General features: G+C 35.3%; 1 long non-coding RNA gene across 1 annotated transcript in view; it reads right to left on the minus strand.

The window, feature by feature from the left end:
• The window catches only part of LOC139045115 (uncharacterized), a 121,913-nt gene that overhangs the window by 32,945 nt on the left and 65,272 nt on the right, over positions 1-23,696 (minus strand). Inside the window, exon 2 of the long non-coding RNA XR_011502847.1 lies at positions 5,852-5,958. This is a non-coding gene — a long non-coding RNA (uncharacterized lncRNA). The remainder of the gene's footprint in view (positions 1-5,851; positions 5,959-23,696) is intronic.

Genomic DNA, 23,696 nt, shown 5'->3' on the forward strand with positions numbered 1-23,696 from the left:
ATCTTGACTGCTCCTAATTTTTGACAACTGTGAATAAAGCTGCTATAAACATTCTAGTGCAGGTTTTTATGTGGAAATAAGTTTTCAGAACACTTGGATAAATAACTAGGAGCAAGATTGCTTGATCATATGGTAACGGTATGTTTAATTTTGTAAGAAACTGTTAAATAATCTTCCAAAGTAGCTGTACCATTCTGCATTCCACTGGCAAGGGATGAGAGTTCTTGTTACTCTACATCCTCTCCAGCAATTGGTTTTGTCAGATTTTGGATTCTAGTTAGTCTAATAGTTTTTTAGTGCTATCGTATTGTTTTAGTTTGCATTTCTCTAATGACAAATGAGTTTTTTTGTATATGTTCTTTGTGAGGCATCTGTTCAGATCTCTTGCCTATTTTTTAATTGAGTTGTTTGCTTCCTTATTGTTGAGTTTTAAGTACTCTTTTTATATTTTATATAGAAGTCTTTCATCAGATAGCTGTTTTACAGATATTTTCTCCTGGTCTATGGCTTGTCTTTTTATTCTCTTACAGTGGCTTTCACACAGCAGAAGCTTTGGTTTTAATAAAGTCCAACTTACAAGTTTTTTCTTTATTGGATTGTAGTTTTGGTATTTTATCTGAAAACTCATTACCAAACCCAAGGTAACAGATTTTCCCGTATGTTTCTTCTAGAAGTTTTATAGTTTTGTGTTCTACATTTAAGTCTAAAATTTAGTTTGAGTTAATTTTTGTGTAAGGTATAAGGTCTGTGTCTAGGGTTTTGTAAAATTTATTTATTTATGGACGTCCAATTGTTCCAGCACCATTTTTTGGAAAGATTATCCTTTCTCCATTGAATTAGTTTTATTTCTGGGCTTTCTCTTCTCTTCCATTGACTTATGTGTCTGTTCTTTCTCCAATAACATGCTGTCTTGGTTCCTATGGCTTTATAGTAGCTATTGAAATCAAGTAATATAAGTTCTCCAACTTTGTTGTGCTTCAGTATTATATTGACTATTCTAGACCCTTTGCCTTTTCATATAAAATTTAGAATCAGTTTGTCAATATCTACAAAGTAACCCACTGGAATTTTGATTGAGATTGAATTGAGTCTACAGATTAGGTTGGGAAAAACTTAGCTATCTAAGGTGTAGCTATGATGTGATATCTTAACAATATTGTTTTCCAATCCATAAACAGAATATTTTTCCATTTATTTAGATCTCCTTTGATTTCCTTCTTCAGTGTTTTTTTTCACTCTCTATACAGATACTATACATATTTTATTAGATTTATACCATCGTACTTCAGTTTTGGGATGCTACTGTAAATGGTACTGCTTTTTAAATTTCAAATTCCAATTGTTCAGTGCTGGTATACAGTAAAGCAATTGACTTTTTTATGTTGAATTGTATCCTGAGATTTTGCGTTCTTGCTTATTAGTTCCAGGAACTTTTGTAGACCTTTTGGAATTTTCTAAATAAACAATCGTGTCATCTTTGAATATGATTTTACTTATTCATTTCCAAACTGTATAATTTTTATTTCTTTCTGTTGTCTTAATGGACAAATGAGGACTATTCGATTTCCAGCAGTTTATAAAAATTATCAATATACGGCTCCAGAGGTTTCTGCCTTATGTCAGCAGGCATAGCCTGTGTCCCTGGGTGATCATATCTCTTAAGATGTTGGAGTTTTAGTTTGTTTTATGATGTCAATTCTCTAATGGACCCAAACAAGTCATTGATTTTCAGTTTGCCCAACTTTTTCTTGTTGTTAAGAATGGGAGTGATGACTTCCAATCTCTGCATGTCAGAGTTGATCCTGGAAGTCTCTTCATCATTGCTTTAAACATTTGATATGAAAAACTTCTATTGGAATTTAAATCTGTTTTGAATTATCTCAAGATTTTATAACATTTCATACATCAGTGAAAGACAAGGAAGAGCTATTAAGGTTGAAGAATGATCACACTCTAAAGTACAATGGTGACAGATTGAATTATCCAAAATCATATTAATGGAGAAAAAGAAGGATTCATAAACAAAGCAGTAAAGCAATAAATATACTTCTGAAATTTGCTATCATGTGTGCAGAAAAGTTTCTCATCAACTTTGACTATCAAGAATCTGAAGGTATCATTATTAAAATATCTCAATCAGGGATTTTGTGTAGATATTCCAAGCATTAAAAAAGTTAACATGAAAACAATCTCAAGTTCTTCATTAAAATTGAATTTCTTGTAAGATTTTCTTTTCAAGTTTTATATGAATCCGAAGCTTAACTTGTTTATTAATTATTTATAATGTATTTTTATTAATAATTAGATAATATAAGGAACACATAATTAATTTTTACACCAAGCTCCCTCTACCTATCACAAAATTCATCCCCATTTGGTCCAGTGTGTGGTATAGATATTATCATTTTCTCTGTGTGCCATGGAGCAAAATTGTTTGTGAAGGACTGCTGCTAAGATGAAGCATCTGGGGCAGAAAACAGTGATCATTGTTTATTGCAGTATGCATAGGCTCAAAAGTTCATAACCTCTTAGCATTCTGAAAAATGTCTTTCTGTGAGAGAGACCAACATCAAGAAATAACTTTTTCTGTGGTCAATAAAGCGACTCAACAGTGTTGAAACTGAGGAGTCTGAACATGGTGGGTTTTTTTTTAATTGGGGTAGGATAGTTATGGATTTTTATGTTCCTCAGGAGAGATTCGTCTTTAGTCTCATTGGCCATGGATCTCCCTTCTCATCATTTTATTTTGGTGGCTTGACAGTGTTGTTTAGGAAGCAAAGCAAGGCTTTTGGCTGATGTCAGCAATGTGGACATCAAGAGATCCTGAGTAACCTTGAGGAGATATGAGACCTCTTGTTATACAGAAAATTGGATGTCCCCTCCCCACTCCTTAGCTAGCTGGTACACATGTCAAGTGGTGTGGAACTGTGTTCCCTCCACCAGCAGGTCCAGCTCTGTAGCCCTACTACCCCTCTCAATGGAATAGCAATGAGGGATCAGGGGATCCTTATGTTGCAGTGTTGAGTTGTTGTTAGTGAATCTTATGAGAGCCAACCCTGTGTGTTAGTGGTGTGCACTGCAGTGTATCCTGCACATTTTCTGAACCACAGCAGCACTGATGAGGTTAATTTTTAATAAGATTCCATTGAAAGGTCTGATTTCCTATTTCTTTCTTTTCACTTGAATTTCTGATGTAGTAAAGTGAATAAGGATTCTGTGAATAATTCTCTTCTACATTCTTTATTTTTGTTATCCTAATGACTAGCACCTCACTGAAATAACAACCATATTCAGAGTCCTAGAAATCTTTGATGACACATCAGAGAATACAAAAAACAACAGATATTCTGATGTAAGGTGTTTAGATTTGGAATGTTCCTTGGTGACAGATAATTTACTATTTGCAGAAGCAACCTTGATTACCAGTTTTTCGTAGGTTGGGCATGATTAATAATTTAAATACATTCCTCCTGGGAAAATAGAATACTTGATTGATTATAGCCTGTGGACATGGTGCACATGTAAGAGCCTTATTTGAAGTTCACTCTGAGCCTTTACTATATTCTCACAATGTAGCTATGATGTGACTGTACTTGGAAAGAACAAAGGATTAGGAGCCTCCACAACTACAACATTGAATGACTTTGATCTTTTTCTCCTAGTCATTGATGGACACATCTGCAAATACTCCAGTTATCTGTTATAGCTTACTCTGTACTCTTTGAATATAATGTAGCACCTAGGCATTCCTCTACTGTGAAAAGCTTCATCATCTGATGATTAAATGTGGTACAATGCCATGACAGTTTCTTTATTTTGTAAGGAGTTTTAAATGGCACATGTCTCTCTAAGTTGACCTTTGAGACTCTATATTCCTGATTTTCAAGCTGGATATTAGCATATGTTTATACAGTGTGTACCTATCTTCTAAAATAGATTCTCCATGTTTTTTCCTAATTGGAGTCTATTCATGTTATCAGATGATGTTATGTTGAAGTAAAACAAAGAACATAGTCCAAGAAGATTTTAACAAAGGAAGCTCTTTAGTGCTACAACATTTCTTTGGATAAACCTTTGCAAATAACAAGTGAAACCAGAAAATAAAAACCCAATAATGCCTACTGACATACATTAATCTACTGAAAACACGAAGGACGTTTCACCATGAAATGAAAATGAGCATTAGGGTTAACTCTCAGGTCTCATAAAAAATCATACAGGAGGCAGGCTTATCTTACTATGCAACTTTGTCCAGGAAGGATTGGCCAAAAATGAATCAAAAATGACAATATGATGTGGATGCAGGAGGCTTTAACTTTATTGCTTAACTCACTGAGGTCTCCATCACATTCCAGAAACACTCTAACCTTAGCCCTGACATTTGTCCTCCTGGGTATACAGAGGGGGCCTTCACTTCCTCCCTAATGGAAGGACCTCAAGCAGTTTACTTGCAGTCATTTGGCCCAACAGTACAAGGCAGGCAATGGACAGATTGATTGCTGGATCTGTCTATCTATCTATTCATTCATTTCTCTATGTATCTATTTCTAAGAACTGAAGGACTAGAAAAAAGATCTGAATACTCATTTTGAAATGAGTTCAAGACACTGCACTTAAAATTCATTTAGTTTCAAATATTCACGTTCATTAAAAATATGAGGGCAAGTGATCAGCAGCAGGTCTTCTACGTAACTCTTTTAAAAACCTCTGTTCCTTTCAGTGTTAATGAGTGTGGGCTTTAGAAAGAACAGCAGGAAAACAAGCCCAAGTGGTTAGGGACAAAGATTGGAATCTCACAAATACTTTAGTTGACACTGTGATATTTCTAATTGTTCTATTTATTGTGCTATACGTTAGCTGGCTTATTTGAGTGGGCTTATTAGTAACAGGCTCATGCACAATCACATCGAGTGTATGAAGCTAGTAGCGTTGCACAGATCATCCACATGCAGCAAATTCTGCAGGAGGTTATCACACATTGCTTTCTACCTTTAACTGGAATTTGTATGAAAAATTCCCTGTGAAGGAAATATTTAGCCTCAATTGGACAGACAAAAGAGAACCACGCCAATGCAATTTTTGTCCTTACTGCCCACTCAACTCAGATTCATTTATTTATTCCAGAAATGTTGATATAAAATTTAAATAATTGTTAATGTATATAAATTAATTTTGATATAATGTATGTATGTATATGTGTGTGTATATACATACATATATATATATCTCATACATATAAACTTAATATAAAGGAAGTAGTATAAAAGAGTGACTATGGATGAATTTTTTAATAAGTAACATTGAGAAAATTTGCTTCAGAGATCTTAGGGTAAATTTTCACAACATGCCATACACTAATTTCCAGGTAAATGAAAGAGCTTAATGTAAAATTTTAAATCATAAAATACTCAGAGAAAATATAGAAGTGGTGGATAAAATTTTAAAGCATAAATTAATAGATTTGACAATATAAATTGTATTAGGTACTGAAAATCAGAGCATAAAATTTTACATATAGTATGATACCCACATGAAGATGTTAGCCATGGAAAACATGGGGAAAGAAGTTTCTAGTTCATTTTTTAAAGCATACTTTTCTATGTTTTAAAAATTTCCTAAAACGACTTGCATAACCTTTTAGTCCAAAATCTCTGTAAAATCCTGTTTAAATGTTAAAATAAAAAATAGTAAAATGTGGCCTTCCTTAAACCTTAGAAGAGTTACAGGTTAAAGACTCACTGACTATAAAAGAAGGTTATCTTTCCAATGCTTACTCTTTGTTTATTTGCCCACTTAGGTAGGCTGAAAATAAGAAAAAGCCCTAAGTCCATATCAGTTACATTTGACTCACCAATTCAGCAAACACTGACTGTGGGCATTTTACATGCCAAGCATTCTTCTAGGCATATTGCAGCAACCAAAAATACAGAAAGCTTCTCCTCTTGTGGCATATTTATTCTAGGAAGGAGAGACAAACAATAAACAGACAGGTGATAAACAAGGTAGAATAAAACAATAATAGGACTAGAGGTTTATGGGGAATAGTATTTTTATGGGATAGTTAGAAAAAGACATCTACATTAAGTAATATTTATGAAAAGACAGAAAGAAGTAAGAGAAGAAGGTATCTAGGGAAGAGCATTCCATACAGAGGGGACAATAAGCAGAAACCCTGGGGTGGGAGTGTGCTTGGTTTGCTGGGAGCAGCGGCACATGTGAAGTTAGTTAGGTTGGGGAATGGAGAGAAGGCTGGGGACAGAGGCAATCTACGTAGGGCTTTATAGGGCATTGTTAGAACTTCGCATTACACTCTAAATGAATGTGGATTTTGACCAGTGGAGTGACAAGATCTGACTTAACTTCAAAAGGCTCATTCTGAATTTTGGGTGAAGAAGAGATGCTAGTAGGCAAGGATGGAGGCAGAAAGGCCAGTAAGAAGACTATTGCAGTAGTCCACATGTGAGAGAACTGGAACTTGAACTAGGTTCATACATAGCAGTGGGGAGCATGAGAAACAATCAAATTTAGAATAGACTGTAGAAGGTAGACCTAATAAGATCTGCTAATGGATGGGCTATTGGGTATAAAGAAAGAGGAAAGTAAAAAATGACTCTAGAGTAAGAGAAAAAGAATAAAGTTAATTGCACTTATGCGATATAACACTTCCCGCCCTTCTATATCAGTGTCCTGCCTCCTTTTAGTCCTGCCACTGTCTGAAGCAACAGGGGGAAGTGCCACCCCTTTGTGATTCCCTAGCATCCTGAGTTATTTGTTTGATGAATCTTTGAGCCTCTTGAGGAGGGATATTGTCCTATTGTTGTTTCTATCTTCAATACCTAGTACAATGCCTGGCATGTAGTAGGTGTTGCATGTAATATTTGTTGAATGAATAATATTTGCTTAAACGAGTGATTAATTAAAGAAATAATTATTAAATTTTCTGTATAATTTATCATGACTGTTTATTCTCTTCCTTTTCCAGAGTAGAATCAAATTAATAAATGTATTTATGTGTTTAATAAGGTTTCTTTCATTCTAGGCAGTTTTGGGTTCAGTTTTTCAAGTTGTTTTCCTAAATTACATATACTAAACAACATGTAATTATTAAGCTGGTCTCCAGATCCTCTGGCAAAGGTCCCAGAACCACAAGCTGGGCCCAAATCAAAATACTAATTCAATTCAGAGGTGCATAAAGCCTGTTTGGTGGGGATGACTAAGATGTTATATATCCTGAGTGTTGGCAGCTTCATAAATATTTCTTATGACTTGATTTGAAAACCTATTTTTAACTTTTTCTCTCTTTTTTTAGCAGCCATAATACCTGGCAATTCTTCGTTTATAGATAAGTAGGCCCACCTTCTCCATGTCCTCATTCATGTGTATCAAGGCAATCATAACCTCAAGCCCAGATTTCTGTGATTTTCTTCTAACTGATACCTAGGCAGCCATAAGGGCCCCCTGCCCTTCTAATTCCTTCCTATATATCACTTTCTGATTATTCTTCCTAAATTTCAGGGTTCATTGTGTCATTCCTCTTAGAAAGAACTTAAGAAATCTCCCCTTTAGCCAAAGGACACTGCCCAGTTTCCTCAGCCTGATTTTCTAGGTGTCTTCACTTCTGACCGATATTTATGGAATGACTCCCTGTGCAAGACATTTCACTATATCACCTCGCCTCTCTTCTCCAACTGTATTACTCACACTCTCCTGCTCTAAGTAGAGAATCTTCTTTGTCATTTCCCTTCTTCTCTGCACTGCAACTATCTATGATTCTCACTTCTGTCTTTTATCGGATATCTTGCCTGATGAGCAGAACTTCTAACTCCCTTTTGTCAGTGTGAAAGCTACATTACCTTTCAGACTGTATTTGAGAACTGCCCCCTGATACCACCAGCCGTCTCAAGCTGTCCCCTACTGAGCTCTCTCCTGAAGTAATGCTCTACTGCATGCATCTCAAACCTTTTAAAAATTTATTATATTGTAAAGTTCTTATAATTTTCATATGAGTTTTATATTTTTGACTAGACTGTAAGTTCCGTGAAGGCAGAGGATATATATCTTCTTTTCTTTCTATCACAATTTTTCAGTTACCTCACATAGTTTAGTGTACCGTGAATTGTTAATAAGCGTATAGTGCCTTGATTTGATTTAAGAAATATCACAGCGGATGTTCAACATCTTTTACGTCAAATTCTTTTATTTTATTTTTACTTTTAATTAATTAATTTTTTTTTTGTGTGTGGAAGATTAGCCCTGAGCGAACTGCTGCCAATTCTCCTCTTTTTGTTGAGGAAGACTGGCCCTGAGCTAACATCCATGCCCCTCTTCCTCTACTTTATACGTGGGACGCCTACCACAGCATGGTGTGCCAAGTGGTGCCATGTCCGCACCCAGGATCCAAACCAGTGAACCCTGGCCCGCCGAAGTGGAACGTGCACACTTAACCACTACGCCACTGGGCCAGCGCCTACATCAAATTCTATGTAACACTCAGGAGCAGGTTTGTGGCTTACAGGGTTGGGGATTGGCGACCACTACACATACATTCACCTTGTGACTACAATTTCTATTTTTATTGAGCTTCTTGTCACTGATTTAATCTTAGCCTTAGCCTGAGACCTAATGTATTAAGAACCAAGCTTTGTAAATTATATAAAAATGAATTTTTGATATCCATTGTCCATTTATGCCATCTATTATGCTTTGCAAAGTCAGTGTAGAAGATAAAGGGAAAATAGAGACTGTTGCAGTCAATCAGAGTAGAAGTAAAATCTTAAGATTCACATTTCTTCACTGTATAAACAGGAGATATTATTTCTCTAGTCCTCTGTTTTCTTTTCTGTACAATAGTACAGATAATAATACTAACTCCTTTATAAGATTGTAGTAATACATTCATGTAAGACACTTAAAATAGAGCTTGACACTCAGTAAACCCTCAGTAAATTTTAGAAATTATTATTACTACCATTATCCTCATCCTCTTTATTATTGTTATTAAGGTACCACAAGGCCTCATTTCTTCAAAGAAATTATTATTGTAATAATATCAATCATATTAAAAATAGTTGCCAACCCATAAGCAAAAGAGGAAACATTGAGGGCTATTGACCTCCAAGAAAGTAACTATCAAAAAGCTTTTAAAAATATTTTATTCCTTTGTAAAGTAGAGCTGGTCTAGCCTTCAACATTGAATGTGTAAAATAAGGTAGAGTAGAAGCCACTAATTTGTCCTATCAGTAATGAGATACAAAAGTTGATTAAAAATAAAACAAACAATTATAAAAGTATAAAACTTAATAAAGATTTGGAATCATTTAATGTAAGGTAAGTAACCTCACATATTATGAAATAAAATCCTGAGTGTATCATTTGTTGTACCAAAATACTATAATTAATTAATCAAATTACCATAAATTACAAAAAAAGATAAAATTATATATGATAAACACTAGTTAAGAAAATAAAGAAAAAAGAATAGATATTTCTGCCAAATAGGGTAAAAACATTTTATTAACTTGGAAAACATGCAGCACATCCAGCTAAAACTGTCACATCGAACACACATATTTATATCACCTCCTCCTTAAATACCACTAAAATGATAGTGATGGGATTTTAAAAGTGGTATAAGGCACATGAACAAAGAATTGGGAGAGGAGAGAGGAGAAAGTAATAAAATCTTGTTAACTAGAAAGCAGGGAGACAAGTGATAAATAACCCAGCAGACCCAAGAAAGCTGAATTCTGTATCAGCAGTGGTGAAGATACCTGATTTACAAATAAAATCTTCCCAGAGGCTCAGGTTTTAGTTGCCTCTGGTTACCAACTTGTTACCTCTACTTGTAGAGGTGAAGGAGGGACTAAAACCAGAATGATTAGTTGAAAGATTCTTTAAGAAACAGTTGGATACACAAGATACCTTCTCCCATTTCACCCAACTGGGTCACTGCTCCTCTCCCATTCTAGCAGAAAAGCATAGTCTTATTCTCTTGAGATAGGAAAACTAAGAATTTCTGCCTTGTCCAAGTGAGACACTCAGTTTCCTTCCTCTACTCCAGTCCAGAGCACTGGCAGACAGACTTAACCATTTTAGGCAGGACACGACCAACTCTCTTATGCTGATTCAGGTCAGCCAAAGGGAAAGTGTCCCCACAAAACGACCAACCTGGTTACCTTAGAGAAAATTTCATAGACAACAAACACAGGGACCCAGTCAGCTTTCTAGCTCTTCAAAATGAAACATGATAGAGACAGATAATCAATAACAATAGTAGCTTTGAGGAGAAATTTCAGGGAGGGGAAAACAGCCTCTTCCTCCATTATTATTATATGCAGAGGGATAAAAGATGATACAGAGTCCATAAGTAAATCACTTAGTCACAGTGACATAAAAAAAGGATTATTCAGAGAACAAAAAGAGCTCTCGGAAATTTAAAATATGCAGTAAAAACTAAGACTTCAATAAAATAATTACAAGATAAAGTTGAAGAACCCTCCCAGAAGATAGTAATTTTTTTAAAAAAGAGATGAAAATAGAAGAGTACTGCAAGGAGAACTATAAAGAAACTAGAAGATTATTTTGGAAGTCCAGCATCTGTGAAATAGGACTTCCAGAAAAGGGGAAAAAAGAAATTGAAGAAAGGAAATCATAAAAAATTGATTCAAGTCTAAATTTTCTAGAACAAGAATATGAGATTCCAGAATTTCTATCAATTTCCTAACTGAATGGATGATAATAATGACCAAACACACCACTGTGATATTCGAGAACACTGAAGAAAAAGGCAAGATCCTGTAACTTTCCAGAGAGGAAAATCAATTTAATACAAAGTATTAAGAATTAGGATGGCATTGGATGTCTTAGAAGCATTATCAGAAGCCAGAAAACATTGGAAAATTTCTCCAAAAGTCTAAGGAAAAGGTTTCTCAGGAGACTATTGAAGGTTATGTCTGTCAAAAAGAGGGTAAAACAAAGAAAGAGAAAGGCAAGGACTCCATAAAACACAAACTCCAACCCAAGGGAGAGGAGGAGAAAATCTCCACAATGATAGTGAAAGGAAATCCTGTCTTAGATTGCGTTCCCTCAAATCACAGCCTGCAACAAGGAATTGGGAACAGTTTATGTGTGAGATAATCCCAGAGAGCAGGAGTGAGGGAAGAGGTGAGTGGGACAAAGAGGAAAAGCCAATATAGAGATACCTTTATTAGGGTTATGATGTAAGCAACTACGGCTTAATTCCAGAGGACCTCTGTGAGCACCATCTATAATGGCCCTAAGAATTGTTCCTTTGCAGGAGAGGAGACTGCAACACTAACCCAGTGGCTACCATCCGGTTGTTCAATATTACCCCTGGAAGGTTAACTCCTCTCTTCTGGGCTGTATTTGGGAGTAGGCTAAGGAGCTGAGTCAGAGGGCAGAAAGACATACAAAAAGAGGGCTTGAGATGGGATGGATGCCAGAACAAGGGAAGTCTGAGATTGTGGGGCACAGTCGCTCTAGCATTGGCTGACATCAGAGAAGTGGAGAGAATTTGAGGTGAGACAGCAAAAGTGGCTGCTATAGATCCCTACATTTCAGGCATACAGAGATGTTGGCTGAGATTACAGCAAGTCATACTTCCTCAGAAGAGTTATTTCAGAGGGTAAACTAGATAGACGATCTTGGCTTTTTAACATACTAAGTGGAGACACTACTGAGAGGAGAGTATGGGCTTAGGTTACTGATAAGTAAATGGAATACTAAATAATAAGGACAAAAGAACATTAATAATTCCAAGGAAGACTATTATTGTGCAGTAAAGGAAAACTATCATAGTCTGTTGCGTGCTTGGATAGTGAATATAATTTATATGGTAAAAGTAATATAAATACTGAATATTGAGCTAACTAAAATTATGATATTACTACATTGAAAGTTGTGGGTGCAGGGAGTGTTCATTTTGGGGTGTGTGAAAGAGTGAGGTGCCAGTAGTAGTGACTGAAATTTTAAAAGTTACAATTAGCAATATAAGTATATCATTTAGAAATGTGGAGTGTATCAGGAATCAACGTGAATATTTTCATGTTTCTGCATGGTCAAGGCTTTCTGAACAATGGAAATTGACATGCTATAAAGATAGAGAATGTTTCCTTTTTTCCCCAAAACCATTTGTTCTTCACACCCTTGAGGATGGCAGACTCATAACCACTTGTCCTTCTTTGTGGAGCCATCTGCTCCCATTCAAAGGGCGATAGGATAATAAAACATTTATCTCCCCCACAGACAAATATTTACATTTGAGGGCAGACACTTTCTCCTGTTCTCCTAAGACAGGCTCTCTGTCTCTGTCTCTCTTTCTCTCTCTCTCTGTCTCTTGATGGAGGGGAGGAGGGGTGAATGGGACATCTGTATAATCTCCCAATATCATAATTCTGGAATCAGACATACAGATTCCCTGCAAGTGATGTGATATCTTCCATCTTCTTGTTGCCCTGTGGATGAAAATGGAGTGTGGAGAACTGAGGCAAGATATTCAGTAAGCAATAACAGGTCTGCCTCTGAAACAGAAACCTAATGTTTACTGTTAGGATAAAATGTGTACATATAGATATAAAAATTTATCAGAATTATATACTAAGGAATCATCTAAAACAACTGAATTTGGTTATTTCAAGATTGGGAAACAGGGATGGAGTTAAGCAAAGCACTGCTGCTTCTTATGTATATCTATTTGACTCTTGAAACTATGTATGCATATAAATTTTGATAATAAACTTTGAATTAAAAATTTAAATGACCACCTGTAAACCCCACTATCACAAAAGAAAGACAACTATTTAGCATAATCCAACCAATTATATTGACCTTAAAATTTGCAGTGGTACAGTATCTTTACATAAAAGTTGGATTTTACTTTTACTAAATTGTTTGCTATACTCTTATTAACGGTGTATTAACCTACATTACACACTGTGATTCAACACATAAACTCAAGAGCTATACGGTTAAAGGAGCTGGGCTCACACTGTAATTATTTAAGTAAGGCCACAAATGGCCTTCAAAGAGTGCCTTGGGATTTTTTCATTTTCACTGGGTCAATACCTTTCCTCTCCAGGACCTTTTGCTGCAAATGTAATTGCCGTTTATCAAGGCAGTTAGTCATACACAAAAGATTTCTGAGATGCCAGTTTGAGGTCTGCACAGTATTTTTCTAGTTGCTATCAGCTATATAACTTGGGGACACAGGTTTTATCCTTGTCCCACGTTTTTTCTTTTTGACCTTGAAAAATACTTCATTGTATCTTACAGTTATCTCAATAGCTTTTGTTGAAAAATAGATGAAAATGGTCTAAGCAACCGTTAATACATTTTAATATTAACATGAAATTTGCCATTTCAAAGATGGATAATGCTAAATAATACGTTAAAATGTGAATTTCTAAAATGTGTTGCAGATCTGAGGTTATTACCTGTACAGACCCTATTCCTTCTTGCATAAATGCTGTTTTTTTTCTATAGCTAAGATATTTGATAGACTATTTATTTTAGGGCATCTTGAAGACTAAAGTTTTGGACAGTTTCCTTCAGTGATATATTATTTTCTCTACATAATTTAATATTTTAAAAATTTATGATTTATATTTTCATCTAGTAGCTTAGTTGCCTTTAAAATTCTTCTGAGAAAAGTTCATTTCAAAACATAGTATCATCATTACCATGAATTATTTGTCAGATGGAGAGTGGGGATAATAGGTAGAGGGGAAAGTGGGATAAAGTAACTTTTAAAAATAAACTTTTTATTTTGGGAGTAATTTAAGATTTACAGAAGAACTGCATAGATGGTGCCGAGAGTTGCTGCATATCCCCCTCATCCAGTTTCAGTTTCATCCAATGTTATCAGCTTACACTATCATGTACATTTGTCAAAACTGAGAAACCAGCATTGGTACATTACTATTAACTAAAGACTTCACTTTATTTGGATTTTACCATTTTTTCCGTTAATGCCTTTTTTCTCTTCCAGAATCCAATCTAATGTACCATATCCCATTTAGTCATCTTGTCTCCTTAGTCTTCTCTGATGTTTGATAATTTCTCAGCCTTTTCTTGTCTTTGATGATCTTGATAGTTTTGAGGAGTGCTGATCAGGTATTTTGCAGTTTCCTTTATTTGGGTTTGTCTGATATATTTCTCATGATTGGACTGAGGTTATGTGCTTTTAGAAAGAGTATTGGAGATGATATGCCTTTTCCATCACTTGATATCAGGGGTGCATGATATCCACGTGACATCATTGGTCAGGTTAACTTGATCACCTGGTTAAGGTAATGTTTGCTATATTTTTTTCACTGTGAAGTTACTATTTTTCCCTTTACAGATTCTATTCTTTGAAAATGAGTCACTAAACGCAGCCCACACTTAATGGGAGTGGGGCTGGGGCGATTTAAGCTTCACTTTGTCAGGAAACTTTGTCTCTTTTCCTCCCATTTATTTATTCAATCAATCATATATTTATTTAATCAATACAGACTCAGGTATACCTATTTTATACTTGAGATTATAATCCAATACCACATTATTTATTTAGCAGTTCCAGCTTTCGCCATTAAGGCTCTTTGAAGGTTTATTCCTTTGTCTCTTTGACATGGCCATATTGGATTTTTTTGAGCACTTCCTTACTTTTTGATACTTCAAGATACCCTAGGCTCATCTTGTACTTTTACTGTCTAATCCTGCACTCAACCAAGGAGCTCTGGTTCCTTTAAATGGAGAATGATGTTAGAAACCAAGATTTAGGCACTGGATGTAAAGTGATTTTTTAAATATGGAATATATGTGCATGTTTGGTTATGAGTGAAAAATTCCAGTGGAGAAGAGAAGATTGAAATAAGAAGAGAGAATGATATAACTGAAAATGGAAATAATTGATAATAGGGATTAATAGCAAAAGTAGTCAGGTAGACATAGTAAGTAAGATGCATACCCATGTTTCTGATATTCAAGGGAAGATTGAGAGAAAGAAATAAAGCAGGTATGCTTGAAATGGAATTGATGGCAACAACAACAAAAAAACACATCAGCTCTCCTTTTGTTTAATTTTTTTTTTTATTAGGAAGATTGGCCCTGAGCTAACATGTGTTGCCAATCTTCCTCTTTTTGCTTGAGGAAGATTGTCACTGAGCTAACGTCTGTGCCAGTGAACTTCCTCTATTTTGTATGTGGGAGGCTGCCACAGCATGGCTTGAGGTGTGGTGTTAGGTCTGTGCCAGAGATCCAAACCTGTGAACCCCAGGCTGCCAAAGTGGAGTGCACAAACTCAACCACTACACCACTGGGCCAGCCCCTCCTCTTGTTTAATTTTATTAATTTAATTTAACTTAATTTAATTTAATTTTGTTTATTAGGAGGTGATGTCACCATCCAAAACCAGTGTGGAATATGGAATGAAGCCTTGACTGGATTAGAAAGGATTTTGAACAGTTGGTGGAATGAACAACAGATGATCAACTAGAGATAAGTAAAATTATGCCAGTAGCAGGGCAGGGATCATCTATCTGAAGTTAGGAAAACTAGTAGTGGGTCAAGTCAACTTCTTGTTTTTCTAGGAATGCTCTGTAATGAAAGATAAAGAAGGAAAAGGTGAAGTTACTTGGCCAGTAATGGTGTGGTTTTGGTAATGTTAGATAATAAGTGTTTGTAAACATAATGAAATGTTTTCCAACAGGGAACTTTTAAAAATCCCCCACTGTTACATTTTCAGAAATTTTGTGAGCTGGTTTACATCACTTTGGTAGCTTGAAATTGGTCCTTGTGGGAGGGTTTATATCATGCGCATGGGAAAACACAACAAATCAGGACATTTATTTTCCCCAGAGATGGTTGTTGAACATTTATCAAAACACCACTGCTCCTTCTCTTCTCATGCTGTTTTTAGAGAAGGCTATCTGAATCTTTTGCTCAATTTTGCCAACTTAAAAAAATTATCAAGGCAGAGCAGTGGTACTCTAATGAAGCAAACGGCCAATTTGGAACTTAATGTCCCTCTCAGGGGGGGATGGATGGACTTGTTTGTAAATCATTATTTGCTTGGAGCACCAGATGGAATAAGCCTTTGAGGGGGAAGGAGCGAAAACTCCAGGATCTGGGTATATTACAACATTTGTATAGCCCCAAATTCAAGGGTCACAGTTCTGAACTTCTGTCAGATATTTGAGGTGAAGATAAAAACTGAGAGTCTGGTACAGGCAAGGGTATGGAGAAAGGGATTGCAGTGGGTCTCCCTGGAAACTGGGAAGCAGTTGTGTCTGCACACGGTGAGGATCATGTGTTCCTCGTGTGACAGGAACATTTCCCTGGTAGTAAGAGTGGTATCATCTTCATAGGTGTGATACTAAATGAGGGTATTTGAGGAGGATGAAGGTATGAGGTACTGAAAGTACGTGATTAGGATGAAGAGACAGACAACTTGGGAGCAGAGATGATTTCATGGGCATATGACCTAAGCAACCACACAGGGCTTCATGTTCAGAAGGAACACATGCTTGGCTTAATGCTTTACTGTTGCCATCTTGACATTCTTAATAATTTTATTCTTGGATTTGTGATTTGTAAGAGAATGATAGGAACACATGTTCACTATGTCCCAGGAACACAGAATTCCAATGGATAAACAATGCATGGGAGTTCAGCAAGACTCAAAGGGAATACAGGGCAAGGATGTTACTTTTACAATTGTGTAGGTGGGTAGTTTATAATCCTGAAAGGCCACACATTCTGTTCGGACCAGAACTTGTTTCAAATACAGATAGAAGGCAATGACATTCCAATACAAATGGCCGAAAGACCAACGGACCCTATCATATACTTTCTTACTTGTGTTACTTCCACATGTTAACCAACCACTTCAAGATGGGAGGAAGCTAATAACCAATCCTTTCACACATATGTAACTTTTGATAGGGGAGGAGGACATTTTAGAGTAAGTGAGATATATAATGACCACTAGGTGATTAAATTGCACCCTGACTCTTCACCTATACAGGAAACAGAGGCCTGTATACATATTACAGGAGAACCATGACAGAATACATGGTTTGTGGTACAAGTTTACTTTTCCTTAACACAGGAATGCAATTTGGACATTTCTACCCACATTTTTCATCAATGATTTGGGGAAGCCCCAGGTAACCCTATTGATTCTCAGGCTCCCTTTCTAGATATATATAGTCAATAGAGAATTTTATAAAGATTGCTTTTTCTTTTATTAGGGTAACTAACATTGGTTTATATCACTGTATAGGTTTAAGGTATACAACATTATAATTCTACATCTGTATGTAATACAGTGTGCTCACTACCAAAAGCATAGTTTCCATCCTTCACCATATAATTTACCCATGTTACCTTTTTTGCCCTCTCCCCACCCCTGGTCACCAACCACCAATCTATTATCTTCTTATATGAATTTGGTTTTTTTTTGGTTTGTTTGTATTTTGATTTTGTTTTTATCTTCCACATATGAGTGAAATCATATATTTGTCTTTTTTCATCTGACTTACTTCACTTAGCATAATAGTCCCAAGGTCCATTCATGTTGTCAGAAATGGAAATATTTCATCTTTTTTTATAGCTGAGTAGTATTCCATTGTGTATATATCATATCTTCTTTTTCCATTCATCTATCACTGGACACATGTTGTTTCCATATCTTTGCTGTTGTAAATAATGCTACAATGAACATAGAGGTTCATATCTTCTCAAATTAATGTTTTCATAATCTTTGGATAAATATCCAAAAGTGGAAGAGCTGGATCATATGGTAATTCTATTCTTCATTTTTTGAGGAATCTGCACTGTTTTCCATAATGGCTGTGCTAATTTACATTCCCACCGACAATGTATGAGCATTCTCTTTTCTTCATATCCTCTCCAACACTTGTTATTTCTTGTCTTTTTGAAAATAGCCATTCTAATGGACATGAGGTGATATCTAATTGTGATTTTGATTTGCATTTCCTTGATAATTAGTGATGTTGAACATCTTTTCATGTGCCTGTTAGCCATTTGTATGTCTTTTTCAGAAAAATATCTATTCAGATCCTATGCCCATTTTTTAACCAGGTTGTTAGGTTCTTTTTGGTGTTGAGTTGTATGAGTTCTTTATATATTTCAGATATTAACCCCTTACTGGATATATGATTTGCAAATATCTTCTCCCATTTGGTAGATTGTCTTTTCATGTCAATGATGATTTCCTTTGCTATGCAAAAGGTTTTTAGTTTGATATAGCCTCATTTGTTTATTTTTGTTTTTGTTTTCCTTGGCTGAGGAGACATATCCAAGAAAATATTGCTGAGACTGATGTCAAAGAATGTACTGCCTATGTATTCTTCTAGGAGTTTTATGGTTTCAGGTCTTAGATTTAAGTCTTTAATCCATTTCAAATTAATTTTTCTGTATGGTGTAAGATGGTGGTCTGCTTTCATTCTTTTGCATGTGGCTGTCCAAATTTTCCCAACACCATCTATTGAAGAGACTTTCCTTTCTCCATTGTATGTTCTTGGCTCCCTTGTTGAAAATTAGTTGTCCATAAATGTTTTGCTTTATTTCTGGGCCTCAATTTTATTCCATTTATCTGTGTGTCTGTTTTTCTGCCAATACCGTACTGTTTTGATTACTATAGCTTTGTAGTATAGTTTGTAATAAGGGAGTGTGATACTGCCAGCTTTGTCCTTTTATCAGGATGGCTTTCACTACTTGGGATCTTTTGTGGTTCCGTATAAATGTTAGGATTCTTTATTCTATTTCCATGAAAATATCAGCGGGATTCTGATAGGGATTACATTAAATCTGTAGATTGCTTTAGGTAATATGGACATTTTAGCAATGTTAATTCTTCCAATCCATGAACATGGAATATCTTTCTATTTCTTTGTGTCTTCTTCAATTTCTTTCAGTAATGTGGTATAGTTTTCAGTGTACATGTCTTTCACCTCCTTGATTAACTTTATTCCTAGGGAACTTAGTCTTTTTGTTGGAATTGTAAATGGGATTGTTTTCTTAGTTTCTATTTCTGATAGTTAGTTTTTAGTGTATAGAAACACAATTTCGTACCCTACAACTTTACTGTATTTGTTTATTATTTCTAATAGTTTTTTGATGGTCTTCAGGGTTTTGTATATATAAAATCATTTTGTATGCAAATAGTGACAGCTTTACTTCTTCCTTTCTAATTTAGTTGCCTTTTACTTCTTTTTCTTGCCTAATTGCTCTGGCTAGAACTTCCAGAACTATGTTGAAAAAAAGTGATCCCTGTCTTGTTCATGATCTTAGAGGAAAAGCATTCACTTTTTCATCATTGACTATGATATTAACCGTGGTTTGCCACGTATGGGTTTATTGTGTTGAGGTACTTTCCTCCATATCCATTTTATTCAAAGCTTTTAACATAAATGAATGTTGAATCTTGTCAAATCTTTTTCTGCATCTGTTGAGATAATCATATGACTTTTATTTTTTAATTTGTTAATGTGGTATATCATGTTGATTGATTTCCATATGTTGAACTGCCCTTGCATCCCTAGAATAAATCCCATTTGATCATGGTGTATGATCCCTTTTAATCTATTCTTTTTTTTTTTAAAGATTTTATTTTTTCCTTTTTCTCCCCAAAGCCCCCGGTACATAGTTGTATATTCTTCGTTGTGTGTCCATCTAGTTGTGGCATGTGGGACGCTGCCTCAGCGTGGTTTGATGAGCAGTGTCATGTCCGCGCCCAGGATTCGAACCAATGAAACACTGGGCCACCTGCAGCAGAGCGCGCGAACTTAACCGCTCGGCCACGGGGCCAGCCACTTTTAATCTATTCTTATAGTGGGTTTGCTAATGTTTTGTTGAGAATTTGTGCGTCTATGTTCATCAGAGTTATTGGCCTGTAATTTTCTTTTTGTCTATTGTCCTCGTCTGGTTTTGGCATCAGGGTAATGCTGGCCCCATAAAGTGAATTAGGAAGTGTTCCCTCCTCTTGAGTTTTTGGGAAGAGTTTGAGAAGGATAGATATTAAATCTTCTGATGAATGTTCGGTAGAATTTACCAGTGAATCCAACTGATCCTGGACTTTTGCTTTTTGGGAGATTTTTGGTTACTATTTCAATCTCCTTACTAGTCTTTTAAGATTTTTTGTTTCTTCTTGATTTAGTCTTAGGAGGTTGTATGATTCTAATAATTTATCCATTTCTTCTACATTTTCTGTTTTGTTGGCATAAAGCTGTTTGCAGTAGTCTCTTATAATCTTTTCTATTTCTGTGGTATCCATCGTAACTTCTCTTCTTTTGTTTCTGATTTTATTTATTTGAGACTTCTCTCTTTTTTTCTTAGCAAGTCGAGTTAAACGTTTGTCAATTTTGTTTATTATTCAAAGAATCAGCTCCTAGTTTCATTGATATTTCCTATTGTCTTTTTAAGTCTCTGTTTCATTTATTTCTGCTCAAATGTTTACTTCATTCTTTCTACCGACTTTGGGCTTCATTTTTTCTTTTTCTAATTTCTTTAGGTGTGAGGTTAGATTATTTATTTGAGATGTTTCTTGTTTGTCGAGGTAGGCCTGTAGTGCTATAAACTTCCCTCTTATTACTGCTTTTGATGAATCTCATAGATTTTGGTATGTCATATTTTCATTTTCATTTGTCTCCATGTATTTTTTAATTTCTCTTTGGATTTATTCATTGACCAGATAGTTGTTTAGTGGCATGTTGTTTAATCTCCAAATGTTTGTGATTTTTTGTTTTCTTCTTGTAGTTGATTTCTAGTTTTATACCATTGTAGTCAAAAAAGACGATTGATATAATTTCAGTCTTCTTCAATTTATTGAGAATTATTTTGTGTCCCCAATGTATGACCTATCCTTGAGAATGTTCTATATACACTTGAGAAGGATGTGTGTTCTGCTGCTTTGGGATGAAATGTTCTGTATATATCTGTTAAGTCCATCTGGTCTAATGTGTCATTTAAGGCCAATGTTTCCCATTGACCTTCTGTCTGGATGATCTATCCATTGATGTAAGTGGGTGTGTTAAATTTCCCTACCATTATTGTTTTGCTATAAATATCTCCCTTAAGGTCTGGTGATAGTTGCACTATCTATTTTGGTGCTCCTATGTTGGGTTCATATATATTAATAAATGTTATATCTTCTTGATGGATTGCCCCCTTTATCATTATATAAAGTCCATCTTTGTTTGTTGTTACCATTTTTGGCTTGAGTTTTGTCTGATACAAGTATACCTACACCTACTTTCTTCTGCTTACCATTTGCTTGAAGTGTTATCTTCCATCCCTTCACTTTGAGCCTATGTTTGTATTTAAAGCTGAGATAAGTCTCCTGAAGGCAGCATATAGTTGGATCTTGTTTTTTAATCCATCCAGCCACTCTGTTGTTTTTGATTGGTGAATTCAATCCATTTACATTTAGTGTGGTTATTGATATATAAGGACTTATTTTTGCTATATTATCTTTTGTTTTATGATTGTTCTATATTTCCATTGTTTCTTTTCTCTTGTGCTTCTGTCTACCATTTTAGTTTGGTGGTTTTCTATATGTTTTTCTTAGTTACCTCATTTTTATGTTTCATGTCTCTCCCCTAGGTTTTTGTTTCATAATTACGATAAGGGTTGTATATAATGTCTCATAAAGTAGTCCTTTTTATGCTGATAGCCTCTTATGTTAATTTGCTTATACAAATTTCATCCTTTTTTATTTTGTGAGTTCATTACCATATTGAAGTAACTTTACTTATTTTTAATGTTTTTCCCCCTTTAACCTTTATGCTATAATTAAGTGTTTAACACCCTATTCTGTAATAATTCTGCAATTTTCTGGTTCTATTTATTACCTTACTTAAAGTTTTGTATACTATAGTCTTTTTGTTTCTGGTAGAAGTCCTTTTGATATTTCTTATAAGACAGATCTAGGGGTTGACTCCCTCAGCTTTTGTTTGTCTGGGAAAGCTTTTATTTTCCTTCATAGCTGAAGAAGGATTTTACTGAATAGAGTATTCTTGGGTGGTAGTTTTTATCTTTCAATATTCTGAATATGTCAGTCCATTCTCTCCTGGTCTGTAGAATTTTTGCTGAGAAATCTGCTGATAGCTTAATGGGGTTCACTTGTGGGTTACTGTCTCTTTTTCTCCCTGACTGCCTTGAAAATATTTTCTTTGTCATTGATCTTTGACAGTTTTAATGTAATATGTCTTAGAGAAGGCCTTTTTGCTTTGAGATAATTGTGTTCTATTAGCTTCATGGACTTGGATATCCAATTCCTTCTCCAGATTTTGGAAGTTCTTAGCTATTATTTCTTTAAATAAGCTTTCTGCTCCCTTTTCCCTCTCTTCTCCTCCTGGGGTACCTATTATCTTTATGTTGCTTTTTCTAATGGAATTGGATATTTCTCATAGAATTTCTTAATCTTTTTAAAGTCTTAGTTTTCTTTCCTCTTTGAACTGAATAATTTCTAGATTTCTGTCTTTGAGCTCATTAATTCTTTCTTATATGGAATTCTTTCATATGGAAATTCTTTCATATGGAAATATGGCCTGCTCTATTTCCAATGCTTTGTACTGTATTCTTTCTTTTTGTTTTTTTTTAAAGGAAGATTAGCACTGAGCTAACATCTGCCACCAATCCTTCTCTTTTTGCTGAGGAATACTGGCCCTGAGCTAACATCCATGCCCATCTTCTTCTACTTTATATGCAGGATGCCTGCCACAGCATGGTTTGCCAAGTGGTACTATGTCTGTACCTGGGATCTGAACCTGTGAGCCCAGGGCCACCAAAGCAGAATGTGTGCACTTAACCACTGTGCCACTGGGCTGGCCCCTGTACTGTATTCTTTATCTCATTTATTGAGTTCTTCAGTTCCAGAATTTCTGTTTGTTTCTTTTTTAGAATTTTAATATTTTTGGTGAAGTACTCCTGTTCATTAATTTTATTGTTTTTTTATTGAGTTAATGATAGATTACAATCTTGTGTGATTTCAGTTGTACATTAATGTTTGTCATTCGTGTTGTAGGTGCACCATTTCACCCTTTGTGCCCACCCCCCCCACTCCACCTTTCCCCTGGTAGCCACTAATCTTTTCTCTTTGTCCACTTTTTCAAATTCCTCATATGAGTGGAGTCATACAGAGATTATCCTTCTCTAACTGGCTTATTTCACTTAACATAATTCCCTCAAGGTCCATCCATGTTGTTGCAAATGGGATGATTTTATTCTGTTTTGCAGCTGAGTAGTATTCCATTGTATATATATACCACAACTTCTTTATCCATTCATCTGTTGATGGGCACTTAGGTTGCTTCCATCTCTTGTCTATTGTAAATAATGCTGCAATGAACATTGGGGTGCATAGGACTTTTGGAATTGCTAACTTCAAGCTCTTTGGATAAATACCCAGTAGTGGAATGGCTGGATCATATGGTATTTCTATTTTTAATTTTTTTGAGGACTCTCCATACTGTTTTCCATAGTGGCTGCACTAGTTTGCATTCCCACCGGCAGTGTATGAGGGTTCCATTCTCTCCACAACCTCTCCAACATTTGTTACTATTAGATTTAGATATTTTTGTCATTCTAACGGGTGTAAGGTGATATCTTAGTGTAGTTTTGATTTGCATTTCCCTGATGATCAGCGATGATGAGCATCTTTTCATGTGCCTATT

Source organism: Equus asinus, chromosome 1 (genome assembly GCF_041296235.1).
Source record: "Equus asinus isolate D_3611 breed Donkey chromosome 1, EquAss-T2T_v2, whole genome shotgun sequence".
In the NCBI taxonomy this organism is placed as follows: Eukaryota; Metazoa; Chordata; class Mammalia; order Perissodactyla; family Equidae; genus Equus; species Equus asinus.